General features: G+C 43.7%; 1 protein-coding gene across 2 annotated transcripts in view; it reads right to left on the bottom strand.

The window, feature by feature from the left end:
- The window catches only part of MKRN2 (makorin ring finger protein 2), a 279,152-nt gene that overhangs the window by 236,026 nt on the left and 27,303 nt on the right, over window positions 1-15,823 (bottom strand). The window contains exon 2 of one of the 2 annotated variants that reach the window (XM_069643940.1): window positions 6,817-6,876. The exons of the other annotated variant lie outside the window; for it this stretch is intronic. The gene's annotated coding sequence lies outside the window, so the exon portion shown is untranslated. The remainder of the gene's footprint in view (window positions 1-6,816; window positions 6,877-15,823) is intronic. 2 annotated transcript variants of the gene reach the window in all.

The following is a 15,823-nucleotide window of genomic DNA, read 5'->3' as shown; positions in this document are numbered from 1 at the left end:
ATATTGCAACCAATAGGCTAGGCCTTGAACACACTCACCGCAACATAATGGCATCATGCATTTCACCAACTACACCAATCTACATGCAGACCACTGCCACCAGCACTCCTATCCCAATCTACACACGCATCCACCAATCACATACTGAACCTCTGCATTGCACCCATTCACGAGAACAGATCCCCATCAACAGAATCCACAAACAATTCAGTACACATCATAGTAACCAAGCACAATCTAGGTACACTTCTACCATATCCTCTTGCACACTAACAGTATGCAAACCCAGCACCCAGTTCCCACACTGCATTACCTTTCACAGCACAATCGCCACGTACACATCAAAAACTTTACCATGTTGTAACTGTGTCCTCACCTGTAAAACCAAACGTGCACGCATGGCAGCTCACTTCTCCTGCTGTATTGCGTCTGAAAGGTGCTCTACACCCACTATTTACAGGTCACCACCCGCTAACTACTGCACAATCCAAAATGCATTACTGCCAGGTGTTTCGGAAACTCCTAGCCTCACGAGTGCATGGCCTTTGGCCATGCACCCAACAGTCTTGGCCTTCAACAGTCTCACTGCTACATAATGGCACTATCCATTTCACCATGTTATCTTATGTTATTTGGCATTTATATAGCACTCTATTTATAATTGATATGACCTCAAAGCGCTGTTAGGTTGAACGCCCTCAGGAACCTAGAGGGAGATCATGTCGTAGGGTGCGTGGGTGCACCAGATAAGTGTACAGCTTGTGCGATTGCCAGGTGGTAGCTGTGAGCTAGCATTTAGGTGTTATGCCGGAGATGTCAGTTGGATGTGTGCAGTCTGGTGGGTGGACATCCAGACTGGGCTTTGCCTGCGTTAGGCCTGAAGGACGCTTATGTGAGCAACTATGCCGGAATGTGCCCAGCTAGCTGCGTTTTAATAGGGTGATGAGGTGTTGATGAGGTCATATACTCAGGGGTATAGCTGTGTTCTATTTGAGTGATGGTGTACAGTAGAGCATAGGAGTGGTGATGTGATAGGGCGTTTTTATTTTTTGGAGCGCCCCAGACCAGGCACATGAGAAGGATGGTGGGAACATGGCGACAGGCAGACAAAGAGGCAGGGGGTATATGGGTTTATAGGGGACACAGATATATAGCAACAGCATGGGGTAATGGGGGCAGGGTGCACAGTGATGCACGTGTGGGGTGAATTCCATCCAATTCTGATCATTCCGTCAGCCCCATTCGTTCTGTCCGTACTGTTCATTCCATCTACTTCATATACTTTGTTCCATCCACTATATCCATATAATCTGTGCTTATGTGCAGCACGGAACCATCCATTCTAACAGTTTCATCCAATCTATCCGCTTCGTCCATTCTGTCCGAATTGTCCATTCCACACCATCCACACTTCTAATCCATCCATAGCATCCGCTCTATCCATACCATACATTCTTTCCATATGATCCACGCTATCCGCACTATCCATCCCATCCATCCATAAGATCCACACCATTCAATCTTATCCATGCTGTCCACTCCGTCTATACTGCCCACACTATTCGTTCCAACCAATCTACCCCATCCATTTTACTCGCTCAATGCATCATATCCATTCTATTTGTTCAGTCTATCTCATTCTCCCTCTCATTTAGTTTATTCTACCCGTTCTATCCACACTATCCATTGTATCTACTCCATCCATTCTATGCATTCCTCCGCTCCATCCATTCCTATCCTCTCAGTCCATTCCCTCCAAATTCCATTCACTCCGTTCAAATGTATTTGTTTATACAATTGTTTATAAAATTATTTATTCCATCTAGTTCCATCCATGTTATCTGCCCCATCCAATCCATCCAATCCATCCAATCCATCCAATCCATCCAATCCTACCCTGTGGGTAGGATTGGAGGTCTTTGAACACCAGGTAGTTAGTTTCATTGTGTGTTTCGTCATTGGGTTGTTTGGGGATTCAGACTTATCATGGGTGGTTGTTCGTTTATGGGAAGTTTTTAGTACTTTGCAGAATGACAAGTAGTCTTGGGTGTGTCGGATGTGAGGTGGAAGCGAGTTCCACGGGGTAGGGGCCAAGGATGAGAAGTCGGATCCTCCGATCCTGATGTAGTTGGTGGTTGGGATCACTAAAAGGAGGGCGGTGCTTGATCTTAAGGTGCAGGGTGGGAGGTAAGGTTGTAGCTCGTCTTGCAGGTATAGAAGGCCTGTCTTGTGCACTGCACGGTGAGTGATGCACAGGGTCTTGAAAGTGGCCCTTCGTCCAACCGGCAGCCAGTGGAGGGTTCTGAGAACTGGAGATGTGCGGTCTCTTGGGCCTAGTGCTAGTAGCAGTTTTGCAGCAGCTTTTTGCGCACTTTGCAATTTGTTAAGGTGGTATGCCGGGACTCCAAGGTAAAGGGAGTCTGCATATTCCAATCTTGATATTACAATAGACTTAACAGCTGTAAGTCTGTCCGGGAAGGAGAGCTAGGGAAAAATGGACCTAAGAATTTTGAGATGGTAATGACAAGACTTGGATACGTTGTTGATTTGACGAGAGAGGGTTAGGGTCAGAGTCCATAGTACATCCAAGGTTTTTTTACTGTGGCAGAGAAGGTGGGCGGTTGGCACATGGAAGGGGGCCATGCAGTGGATGGGGGAGAAGCTCAGTGTTGCTGCACACCATGATTTCAGTTCGAGTGGAGGTGGTTTGTGGTCATCCAACTGTCAATGTCAAGGAGGCAGGCTGCGAGGTCGGGCTGAGAGTCGGAATCTGAGTTGAGGAGTTTCAGGATAATTTGTGTATCATCAGCGTAGTTGTAGCACATGATATTGTGCAGGCGGATGACTCCACGGACTGTGGACATATAGAGGTTGAATAGGAGGGCTGATCGACATGCGCCTAGTGGTACTCCAGTGTTGACCGGGCGAGCGGTCGAGGCAAAAGTGAAGAGGAGGGTTATTTGTTTCCTGTTGTTGAGGAAGGAGGCGATCCATTTGAGAGCGGTTCCACAGATTCCCAGGAAGGGGAGGCGGTCGAGAAGGATGGAGTGGCAAATTGTGTCAAAAGCGGTGGAGAGGTCTAGGAGAATTGGTGCAGCGCATCCTACAGAGTATGCAGTGATCTTAAGATCGTCCCAGATTGAGACCAGAGTGGTTTCGGTCCAGTGTTGTGGCCTGAAGCCTGACTGGGCATATTCATGAAGGTTGTTGGATTCGACAAAGGCGTTTATTTGGGAGTATGCAGTTCGATCGATGAGTTTTGCATGGAATCTGGCGTTCGAGATGGGACGGTAATTTTTGCGTTGATGGGGGCTAAGGGTTTTTTTTTTTTAGAAGAGGCTTGACATGTGCAATTTTGAAGGCATCGGTAAAGATTCCAGAGCTGAGGGAGTCATGGTTCATGCATACTCTCCTGAACAGGTGGATGAGAATATTTCTTTGAGGACTGAGGCAGGGCAGGGGTCAAGGAGGGAGCCAGAGGGTTTTCGATTAGAGAGGAGGTCGATAAATTTGTCTCTGGAGATTGGCTTGAAGGAGTCGAAAGTAGGTAAGGTCGGAGTAGCAGCAGCGGGTGGGTGGGTGGGCAGTCTTTAGGGTGGGCAGATTTTGGGGTTGGAGATGAGGACCAGTTTGTTGTTAAGGGAGGTCGTTCTTTCAAGAGCGGTGGTGTACAAGTGGAGCGAGAGAGTGATTGAGATGGGGTAGATTGGGCTGAGATACAGGTTTGTTTGATGAATTCAGATATGATTTTATGGAGTTCCTTGCTGCGGTTTCCACAGTTAAGAATTTGATTGTTGTAGTGGGCTTTTTTGACTTTATAGTTTTGATGATGCAAGGCGAAGGTGGATCTACTGTGATTGGTTGGGTTTTTTTTTTTAGGTTTTTTTTTTTTCGCCATTTGCATTGCAGGGATTTATTTTGTGGTTTTGCAATCCTCAGCTCGGGAGTGAACCATTTGGGAGAAGGTTCAAGGCGTGAGGAGGAGCAGCATGAGGGGGTGAGTTATTGAGCCATGAGTCGAAGGAAGTCAATGGTTAAATAATCACCATGGATAGTTGAGGGGGTCTTTGGAGCAGGGCTTTGGCTAGGTCAGGGAGGATCTTTAGTTTGTTCCACCATTTGCGGTGAAGGGGGACGGTTGGTTCAGGGGTGGGGGCAGGGGGTGAGGATGGAGAAAGGGACAATGAAGTGATCAGACCATATAAGTGGTAAGGGGGGGCTAGATGTATCTGGTCGTGGGAGCTGAAGATGGCATCAAGAGTGTGTCCTTTAAAATGAGTTGGGCCGTTCATGTGAAGGGAAGCAAATCAAGGCAGTCGACTAGTGACTGGGTCATGGGGTTGGTGGGAATGTCTAGCCAGATATTGAAATCTCATAGAAGAGTCAGAGAGGGGTGGTTTACTTGGATTTTGGCTATAGAGTCACAGAGATTGGTTGTGAAATGTCTGTCGTAACCGGGAGGTCTGTAGATGATTAGGAAGCTGTGGGAGAACGTCGGGGGCAGTGAGAGTTTAACGAGAAGGGATTTGCAAGAAGGAGTGCATATTTGGTAATCCACGAGTGAGCCAGAGAAGTGGGATTTGAAGACTACTGCTACGCCGCCTCCTCGCCGTCACCAATTTAGACTATCCACATACACAGCACTATCACCAGCACTCCTACACAATCTGCGCACAGCCATGTAACTATGTAGCAACAAATTGCCCCAATTACCATAATGTAGAAAGAAAATTCTCTCCTGCAGCCCTCTGCACTTTCATTCACATACCATGGCCGTCCCCACTTCCATTCTAAAACTATTGTGTCACTGCCAAAGTACCCACAATTGGTTTGCAACACTGCCCTACTGCAACTAATGGGCACACACTGAACTATGCAAGCACCACCCTGTACTGGATGGACACCCATACTTGCGTTACTGCGGTGGGTATGCTAAAGCCGCATGGTCTTCAGTGCATGCCCTACGCTGTATGGTCTTCGCCCATGCACCCAATAGTCTAATCCTCCCACACACCCAACACGACTTCCCATGCATGCCACCATGTGCCCAACTACTGCATTCCATCCACACAGCACAGCCACCCACGCTCCCAGCCAACCTATATCATGTGCACTTAATTCCCCTTCGAAAATTGCTATACCACCACTCACCATGGGAAGAGGTCGCCGCAAACAGGTCACGGCACAAGCTATTGGGCCGTTACGACACCTGCCTCCAATCACCACACAAAGTACTCGCCTGTCTAGCTACCCGCGACTTGTCGCAGTACGCTTGAAAACTTCAAGCACTCCTCCGTCTTCTTCCACCTACCTACTTATCTCACATGAACCACTTCTCCCTCCCTTATTGCTGCCAACACATTCCGTACGGTTCATTTTACAGACCCTTCCGCCACTGCACTGTCCTCTGATACACCATGGCGGCTTGCCCAAAAAATGTTGACGCACACCACGCATCCCTCCAGCCAACCACCGGCCGCGTCCAAACTTCTCCAACAGCATGCCGTACCGCAAACCAATGACACTTCTGTCCGTGTAGCGAACAGGGAAATGGAACCGCAGAGCGGACCCAGATATCAATAATTTTTTGGGACGTACATTTCAGTTCTTTGCAACAAATGTACTGGTTGGATTTCCAGCAAACGCACACTTTCTGACCCAAGCCCTGGCGCCTGCCACAAGTTTCGTGAAAATCCATCCAGCCGTTGGACTAGTAGCCATGCGCAAAGTTTTTCCCCATTCAGTCTATGGAACCCCCCCCCCTAGAACTTTGCCCCCTGCAAGAAACCTCGCCCAACTTGGCAAAAAGAATTCAGAGCTGACTATATACTTTTTTTGCAAAGTGTGGCAAGGGTTAACCCAGGGGAGCGAAGTTATAAGCCGCCGAAAACATGCTCTTCCTATGAGTTTAGCAACTTAATTATAACGACACAGCCGCTACGGGGGTTGGGGGGGGGGGTGGGTTAGAGAAAGCGAGAGAGAAACTCTCTACCAGCACGAACACAGCCCAATGACTTGTTCTTGGGTGGATGGCCCCTGGGAGAGTCTCAACCAAGTCTTTAGCTCACGGTTCTTTTCACAGAGAAGAAATTTCCCAGCATATCAGTCTTTGTCCTGCCCAGGGGCAGTCCAGCACCGAAATGCTAGGCAATTCTCCTCTCAACAAGAGTACCACAGCAACCCCCATACACGTGTTTCAGCCTTGTTGGGCATCATCAGTGATGTGAAGCTGCGCCTCTCTAAGAACAGGTGAGCAAGGGGTCCACGTCTGGATCGCCCTGGTAACTTAGGGAGCCAGCCAGCCAGCCAGCCAGCCACACACACACACACACACACACACACACACACACACACAAAAAATAATCTCAAAAGGAACGCAACAGTCAAAAGCAATGCAGCAAAGGCAATGCAAAAACGGTACCTAGTAAACAGAGAGAAAGGTGGTCAATATAGCAAATATAGTAAGTACACCGTTTTAGAACATCACGAGCAGTCCTTCCCTCAGAGGTAGGTAAGCTTACAAGGTCTCAAAGAGTTGAATTCACAGGTTACATGAAGGGGGTTAGGAAGTCTCAAAATCCACCTGCACAAACTCTGGCAAAAGCCAAGGGTAAGTAAACTGGATATCCCGTAGTTACAACACCAGTAATTACATCGAAGTAAATCACTTTGACAATGCTGCGAAAAAATATAAGGGTTTGTGGGTAAAGGGGGAAGAAATGGGGTGGGAAGGGCCTAGGGGTTAGGAAATTGGGGAATGTCACATTTAAAAATAAAAAAACAAATCAAATTAAATTAACTTTTTGAAGTACTTACTTCGAAGTAATTTACTGGCATCGAATGACATGGAACCGTAACCTGTCAGTTCAAAGCACACTTTTCAGGAAAAAAAAAAAAGGTATTACGATAAAATTAGATCTACACTCACAATTACACCAAACTAGGTGTTATCCATGAGGAAATCCTAGGCTAGAACTCCACTGACCACAGCCAGGCATAGGTGGTGAAAGGGAATGCTAGTGTGTGAAAAAGATCCTATTTTTTATTTATCCAAAGTAGAAAAAATACATAAAAGCATGCAAATAAAAACAATTCACCTGATATCATTATACTTAGCATTAATAACCAACTTGTTAAATTGATATTCATTCCAGGTAGTTTTGTAGATTGTTTTGTTCAATTTATTTTTTATTAATCTAGGTGTATAGGGGATATTTCATCACTCATATTTTCTCACGTCAACATAGGCATTCAGTATTCATCCCTAAGAGCTACATTAGTAGCTAAACACATATAGAGGGTGAGAATACCAGGGTGAGGTGGGATAGCTCAGGGGCAACGCTTTTGTGTTAGAAACAAGACAGCGCAGCACAAGTTTGAATCCTGCACTTAATTACCAATCTCTGTTAAGCGCATTGTAAAAGAAAAATAATTAGAATGATATAAAAGGACCGAATAACATGGTTATATAAATGTAAAACATTAAACTCCTATTGCGACCAACTAAAATCTGTAAAATTACACAGTTGAACAATCTATATATTTAAAAGACTTAAAGGAGTCTTGCATGAAAAGCATAAAAAGACGATCCTTAAGAGTTCAAAATAGTCAGCAGGAACTCGGATGCTTCTCGAAAAGGGATGCAGGGTGGTAGGGGACCCGTTTGAGGGAGACAAATTACTGACGTTCTCTGAATGGTGCGCAAAGTTTGAATTATCAAAAGGGATTGTTTTCTAGCATATGGGGTAATTGTCCAGAGATTAGCGCAATTGTGGGATGGAATACCGGTGGAACCAGAATCAAGCCCACTGCTGCATGTATTGCTAGAACAAGCGGGGGTGGGGGGCAAGGGTGTCACAAATGTATAAGGCCCTCCAGGAGGAGGCACCTAGGGGAGAACTGACAGTCAAGGGGAAGTGGGAGGGGGATTTGGATTGCCAGATATCAGAGAGGGAATGGACAAAGATCTGGGAGCAAGTCCAGGTGTCACGAAATGCTAGGTTCCAGCTGGTCTAATAACATTCTTAGGACAAATGCAACTCCTACTCGGCAGCGGGCAATGAAAAGGACCTTGAGTGATGATTGCCCAAGATGTGGTAGGGGCCCAGCAGGAATATGATCTGGGACTGTGGAGCTATAACGAATTATTGGGACAAGGTGGTTTAAAGGCGTGAATGCGTTATTAAATCACAGAATAAAAGGGCACGATTCGTATTAATATTAGCTAAGTGGCGCATGGCGATCACCCGAAAACACCCACACGGGCCATCAATGACACTATAGCAGGCGGATGCCCGGAAATGGCATATTGCGGAATAGGAGATTATATGGGGTATAAGGGCGGACATGGAGGATGACGGCAGACTGGGGCCAGTTGCTAAATGACTTGGTTAAACCCAATGATTTAAAACCACCATGAGGAGAGGGAAGGGAGGGGGGAGGGACTGGAGGAGGTTTGAGTGGACGCACAGGGAATAGTGTCTATAAACTACCACTCACATGGGAGGGAAAAGGCTCAGGAAGGGGAGATGCAGGCTAATAGGTTTTGTAGGAATTGATCAAGAGACGCGGAACAAGGGTGCGGGGGGGGGGATAAATTGGGTTTGTTGGCCCTGTTTACAAATGCAATTGAAGAGTTTAAAAAAACTAAGAGTTCAAAGTAGTTGTGGCCTGGGCGCACATTGGTAACCAACATATGCCAATGGATAGAAATGGCGACAAGTAGTGTACTTCACAACCATAGAATTCATGTCATGCGAAAGGGGCCGCTAAAGCTATAAGTACGCTTGCACCTCAAAACTCTGATTTTCCACGCAACCACCCCTCATGGACTCAGAATGCTGGGGCCACTTCTGCAAGTTGTTCTGTGGTTTGAGGACATGGGGTCAGGAGTGCAGTGGCTTAAGTAGGTGTTAGAGTTGGTAGACAGTGGTTCCGATCTGCAGTTCTGGTACAATGACTCTCACAACAAGCATGAACTCGCAGAGCACAGCAGAAAAATAGAAGGGTGTTGAAACCCTCATTAGGAGTCATCAGGCTCATCCTAAGGTGGGGACGCAGCAAACAGGCTCCAGGTAGAACCTTCTTCAGGATAGAGACGCAGGTGACTTTGTTCCTGGGCTAGCAGCTTTGCGTCAAGCTCCGTTAGGGAGAATTCTCAATTCTGTTCTAATTCCCTTCAACCTTGGAGACCCCCAGCACTTTTGCAGGACTTTTAACTCTGGAGCGAGTGAGCCCTTGATTTGGATTATCCGTTTCCTTTGTTTTTGGAGTATGACAAACTCCATAAGCATCTACTTTTTGTATGGTGACACACAGCACCTTCAGTGCAGTGTCACAGAGAAATCCTTTAGATTTCTCATAAGGTTTAAATACCTTTTCTTGAGTGAACTACAGTTCCTAAGACAAGTAAAGTGAAATTGACTTTACTTACCTTTTTTCTTTGTAGTTCCAGCACACACCATCTTATGTGGAGTGTACTTAGTAGCCCTTGTTCCTAACAACTCATGTAAAAAAATGTTTTGTTAACCTCATGTCTTTAAATGGCTGGTGGCAGTGGTTTAATTTTCCTACCATTGTGCTTTTCTACTGCAGGCTGAATCCTCAAGCTGCAGTACAGCACCCATGGGTGTCTATTGTGTCAAAATGGCCCCGGTCTTCTTTTCTTGTTTGTAAGGTCTTTCTTGGGTTTTACTCTGCACGCCAAACCAGGTTTGAGCCCTTTGTTTGTTTTACTTTTGGCGAGCCTCAGTATTGGCGAGCCTCAGTATTGAAACCCGCCTCTGGCTCCAGTGTGTCTGGAAGGGCAGAAATGAGGGAGGTGCCCAAAGCTCCACTGTCCTTTGTCTCCTTGGTTACCTGAATACACCCAGTCCCGATTGGCTGACTGGATGTCCTTGCAGGACAGCCACCCTGCTGTGTGACTGATAGCTAGGCTGTGCATGAATGGGAGAAACCTGCTTAAAAAGGCAAGGCTTCTTGGAGTGAAGACAGAGTCGACCACTGGGGAAAAACAACCTGATGAAGAAGCTGTGAACAAAGCTTGCTGCATCCTCCTGGCCCGTTGGACTGCCCAGTGAAGACCTGCTGCTGTGCTGAAACTCCTTGTTCTGATCGACAAGAGAAGTTTCGGATGGAACGACTTCTTCCCTTGGGTTAGAGGGACCAACTAACCCCGAGACAATCTTTGATGGAAGACCTTCCCCAACTGGCTGTACTTCTTTGCTGCTGCTGGAACATAGTGCCAGGGGTTGAGCAATCCGTAGTCAATGCAACCTCTGTAAGCCGGCCAAAAGCTCCAGGAGTCTCCGGAGGACCCTCCCGAAGGAGGGCGACCCCAGCTCGAGTCACCTCACCAGAGTCTTGGACTCAAGTGAAGGAAGCCCAACCGGTGTCCAAGATACGCAGTGGTGCTATTTACAGAGCACTCAAACTGCAATGTGCTGCTGATTCAAAGAACGCCCGTAGCTGCCGCCGACCTTTGAATTGCTGTGCAGGAGTCCTTCAGACATCCTCTCCGTTGTCCCTACGACTTAGGCCCAGGAACACAGGATCTGCATCACTGCAACCAGACAGAAGACAGTTGGATCCTCTTCTAACCAAAAGGTATAGTTCTGATGTTTATTTATTTTGTTATTTATATACACAACGCCTAACCCAAGGGCATCTGGGTTGGGGTACTTACCTCATTGTCTGTAGCTTGCTCGTCTCAGTTTCAGACTTTTGATATCTAAGAAGTGCCTCTGCTCCATAGACCATGCTCCAATTGACTTTGGCTGTCCTGGCTCCCTGCACACTATTCTAAATCCACAAACTTTAATTCTTTTACTACGGTCTCTCATAGGTGATACATTGATTTTCAACTAATATTGCTGGGAAAGGTTTTTATCTAGACTTCATTGGAAGATTTAGAAGTGCTCACATGCTCCGAGAACCTGTTTAACCCTTTTCCATCCTTTAACCTTTCCTTTCTGCCAACCTCAGAATTTACCAAGTACAAAAGTAATATATAAATGCGGGAAGTACGGAAGTATCTTCCGCTCTATTTATTGATAAAATACAACACAGTAGAGACCTGTTACCAATTAAATGGTAATATAGATATCTCTAACTCTGCAAATCGGATTGTATGGAATCCTACTAAAACTAGGAAAAGCTAATGTGATTGCTGAACTTGAAATTACTATTCAATGAACAGTTGGCCGAATGTGCTGAGGAATATACTAACAAAATAATTGGCAAATTTGAACATTTAGTAACTAATATTAAAGCGGTTTCCAATCATAAAAGAAAGACAACTAATATGAGCGAAAGATGGATTCTCAGTAGCAAAAAGCTAATAATTATGATCGGCTAATACAAAAAGCAAAACAACAACTGAGGCATACGATTAATGACCTAAAGAACTCCCAACTAAGTGAAGCTTCCAGCCTGATTAAAGTAGCCAAAAAACAACAGACATTCGCTTAGACAACATCAAAGGCTAATGAAATTTGGTGCACCATTGCCATTTATGCAAAGGCTAATAATCATCAGGCTATATGGACAACTATAAATAACACTAAGAAGAGCCTGTTACCCATTAATAGTGTACCAGAAGAGAGATGGATGCTACATGTTAGAGATACTCTTGGAGTAGAAGATGTGAATGAGGAGAGAAGGATGACTGTTAAAGCTAACTGGTTTGGTACTTTTACAGTAGCTATCTAACAAAACTAATAGGACAACATAAGAGCTCTAGAGCAACAGGCCCAAATGGCACCTGTAATGCTCTGCTGCAGATGGCACCCAAGCTGTGGGCACGGGCACTTATTTACCCTGTTTCGATGGATCGGAAAATATGCCATTATACCCAAATCGTGGCGAGAAAGTATAATATTGCCGATTCATAAGAAGGGTGAATGGAAAGAGCCTGCAAACTATCGTATGTTAGCGATGTTAGACATTCATGCTAAAATATTTGCCAAAGTGTTGTTGGATCAATTGAATGAATGGATAATTAACAACAACATTTTGCCAAATAAGCAATCTGGTTTCAGAGCCAAATCATCCCCTATTCATAATATTGTTAACTTAGTAACCGCAGTTGAATATTCATGGATGGTTCGTAAATTACCAGTATATGTTCTATTTATCGATCTAAGTGCAGCATTCAATACCATTGTAAGAAGTAAATTATGGTTTAAGCTAAAAAAAAATGGGGGATTCCTGAAGGCCTTCTATATATGATTCAGCTACTATATTCTGATACCACAGTTCGAATCAGACTAGATAGAGAAGGTAAACTATCTGGCCCGATAGCCACGAGTCGAGGTGTTAAACAAGGGTGTACCTTAGCGGCAACATTGTTTAATCTTTACCTAGCAGATATCCCTGAGTTTTTAGAAAAAATAGGAAGTGACAATGTTAAGATTTCTTCATTGCAACTGGGCTGGCTTGGCTATGCTGACAATCTAGTGATACTAGACTATACACCTGCAGGATTGCAGAACAAATTGAATGCATTGGTAGAATATTTAAAAGAAAATGGTCTAGTAATAAACATTAGTAAAACCAAGGTAATGGCATTTTTAGGCAACTGTAAAACTAGTTGTTCCAACATCTAGAAGTGGTATGTGAATAACACCCAACTTGAACTTGTGGAATACTATAAATATTTAGGAGTGATTATAGATCATAAGTTACAGTGGAATCATCATTGGTCAGAGACAAAATTGAAATACAAAAATAATAGCTGGAGCGATGTCTCAATTTATTGGAAAACAAAGTGGATTTTCTATACAAACTATTGCCTTATTATATTCAGCTAAAATTGTGTCTTGTCTTTTGTACGGAGCAGAAGTGTGGGGAAAGAATTTTAAAACTGAACTCAATAAATTTGAAGGAAGTATTTTAAGACAACTTTTAAGATTGCCAAGTAATGTATCAAGTGAACTCATTTTAGTAGAATGTAATTTTAGATTTGCTAGTGACATTTTAGAATACAAAGCAGCAATGTTATTCATGAAGTTATGTGTTTTGGAAAATAATACATTTATAGTATCACTAATGAATGTGTTTAACACGATTGGAAATGTCAGGAAATGTGTAACGATTAATCATCTATGTATGGTATATAAGAAATGGGCTAAAGAGAACAAATTAAGTTGGTTGAATATGTCGCAAGAACATGTAAAAAAGCAGTTAAAAATGGCAATATACAATCAGGCTAGAGAGCGGGATATGATACATGTGGCATCTCTAGCAATGGGAGGGCTGTTTCTCGAAAACTGGTCTCTAGAGAAAGAAGTACCGAAGTACCAAAAAGCTTTTCCATATCCTTGGATAGTACGAATGCATTTATTATTAAAATTTTATAAAAATGATACGATGGAAATAATGGGTGCTAAACTAGGAATTCCAAGATCGTTGACATTGTGTCGCCTATGTGGTAATGATATGATTGAAACTACTAAACATTTAATATATAACTGTGAAAGTCTTAAGGCTTTTAAGACTTAATTACATGAAGCGATGCGATAATCATAAGACAATTGAAAATGTTGATGAAATTTGGCTAATGATCCTTGAGGGGAATGATTAATCTAATGTATATGGTCTTAAAGTTTTCTAACAATTTGTCTTTTATATTGTAAGAAAATGTATTTGTCTGTAATATGCAAAGCCAGTGATGGCTATATACATATTTAAATAAAAATATCAAATATATAAATGCCAATACTGTCCTAGTTAGTGAAGTCACCTCAGGGTGTAGGAAGTGTGTATGAAGCATCTCTAAAGAGTATCATCTTGCTTGACTTGATTCTGAGAAAGTATTTCGAAGTGTATTTGTATTGTTGCACATTGCCCTTCTTAAAGAATGCTCATTTAAAACTGGCCGTTAAATAAATTATTTTACTAGCCTTGAGTGTAAGTGTTATTTGAATACACGTTTTTGTGGATTCCGATGCTACAGCTCTACAGCTCACATTTAGACCTGGCTGCTCAGTCACTACCAACATGTGCAGTACAGATCTATGCCAATAGGTGGGTTACCTAATACCAAGAGGACAAGTGTTGTGTAGTCTCTCCACAGGGTTACTACATCAATTATTGCCTGACAAGCTCCATCTCAAGAGAGTGCCTGTTGAAGCAGGGAGGCCTAGTAGGTAAATGGTCAGACCACAGGAGGTACCCTGGACATTTCCCTAGTCTGGTGAAGGACTAGTTAATCCTACCAGACCAAGTCACCTGGTGTCTTACCTGGACGCAGGAAAGACAGCAGAGGTTCACCCCTAGAGGACCTGGGCAATGGATGTTTGACTCTGCAGCAGTCCTCTGGGTACTCAATGCAGTGTTTATGTTGTTGGATTGCCTACTCCAGTGCGCAACCTCCAAAACACATCCATGCCCTCTCCTCTTGTCCAAAATCCAGTTGGGGCTAAGGGGGTTGCCTCAGCCCATTAATGGCAAGGCTCTGCAACAATGAAACACGTAAGAACCATCCAATTATGGACAGCCACTTATACCAGATTTGCCCAGCAACAGACATCCCCTAGGTGAAGCGGTGGTTGGGAGCAGACTGTCTCAATTCCGGTTTCAACCTGCTCAGTCAGACAAAGTAATTGCCGCTTTTGAAGGGCGACATGAAAGTACATGCCCTTCTTTCAGAGTTTCCATTCTGAAAGGGAAGGAAGAAAGGCAAAAACCAAGATGGCAAGGGGGAAGCTATTTTGAGCATCTGAAATGCAAAATGTCCCAAGTGCTCTATAAAACAGTTGGTTCACTGTAATGCACTGCAAATGGTAAAACACTGTTCACTGCCACTAGCCTATCGTACACACATTCCAAAGTCATTAAAAAAAGTTGCCAGACACAAAGAAAAAGGTATACAATGTACCTATAAATGAAACATGCAGTCTCCCTGCACTAGCAGCCTTAGGGATTGACTGCTGCCCCCAAAATATGTTAAGCGGGCAAATGAAGCTAAAAAAGCTTTACTTACCTCAAAACTGAGCCAGAATTCCAGTCATCCTGTCAATTCTTTTGGTCTGTGCAGTCAGTGTAATCAATCGCTCTTCCAACACATTCCAGTATGCACATTTTGTTATATTTACAAACACAGGATAACTCAAATACACGAATGATCGTCTGATTTCAAGCTTATGATTATTTAAGTACCAGCTAAATCTTGTCGATTTTTTTTTTTACTTGAATCCAAGATAAAAATTATATATTTCTTTTCATTTATACTTAAACCGTTAACGTCTATGTATTCCTTGAATTTGTTCATCATTCGTTGTAATCCTATCTGCGTTCTATCTATCATTAGGAAATCATCTGCATAAGACCACCAATTTAGTTTTACCCCTTCTATTTGTAGGGAGATAAATGAGGTCGCGTTCAATGGGATCCCCACATCAGAAACAAAGAGATTAAACAAAGTGGGGCCAAAGATACAACCTTGCCTCAGACCATTCCATGTGTGTATAGGAATGGATAGTTTGCCTTCCTGGTTCAATCTAACTTTGATCACAGAATCCTCATGCAAATGGATAAGAAGAGATAATATATTCCCAGCCATTCCAAGTAATAACATTTTTGACCACAGTAAGGACCTATCTCTATCAAATGCTTGTGATAGGTGTATACTAGCCATATTCATCAGGGAAACATTTTTCTTACATTGATTATCCTGTAGAAGTGAAAACATAAGACCTCCCAATTCTGTCCCCATCGCTTTCTGAAGCCAAATTGCTTCTACTGGAATATTGCCTCAGTTTCTGTCCATTCGTCTATCAACCTCAGAACCAAACCAGCGAATATCTTAGAGTCAGCATCCAGT

This window comes from Ambystoma mexicanum, chromosome 2p, assembly GCF_040938575.1.
Source record: "Ambystoma mexicanum isolate Mex_15411 chromosome 2p, UKY_AmexF1_1, whole genome shotgun sequence".
Taxonomy (NCBI): domain Eukaryota; kingdom Metazoa; phylum Chordata; class Amphibia; order Caudata; family Ambystomatidae; genus Ambystoma; species Ambystoma mexicanum.
The sequence above is the reverse complement of the archived record's forward strand: the minus strand, read 5'-3'. Positions and strand labels throughout refer to the sequence as shown.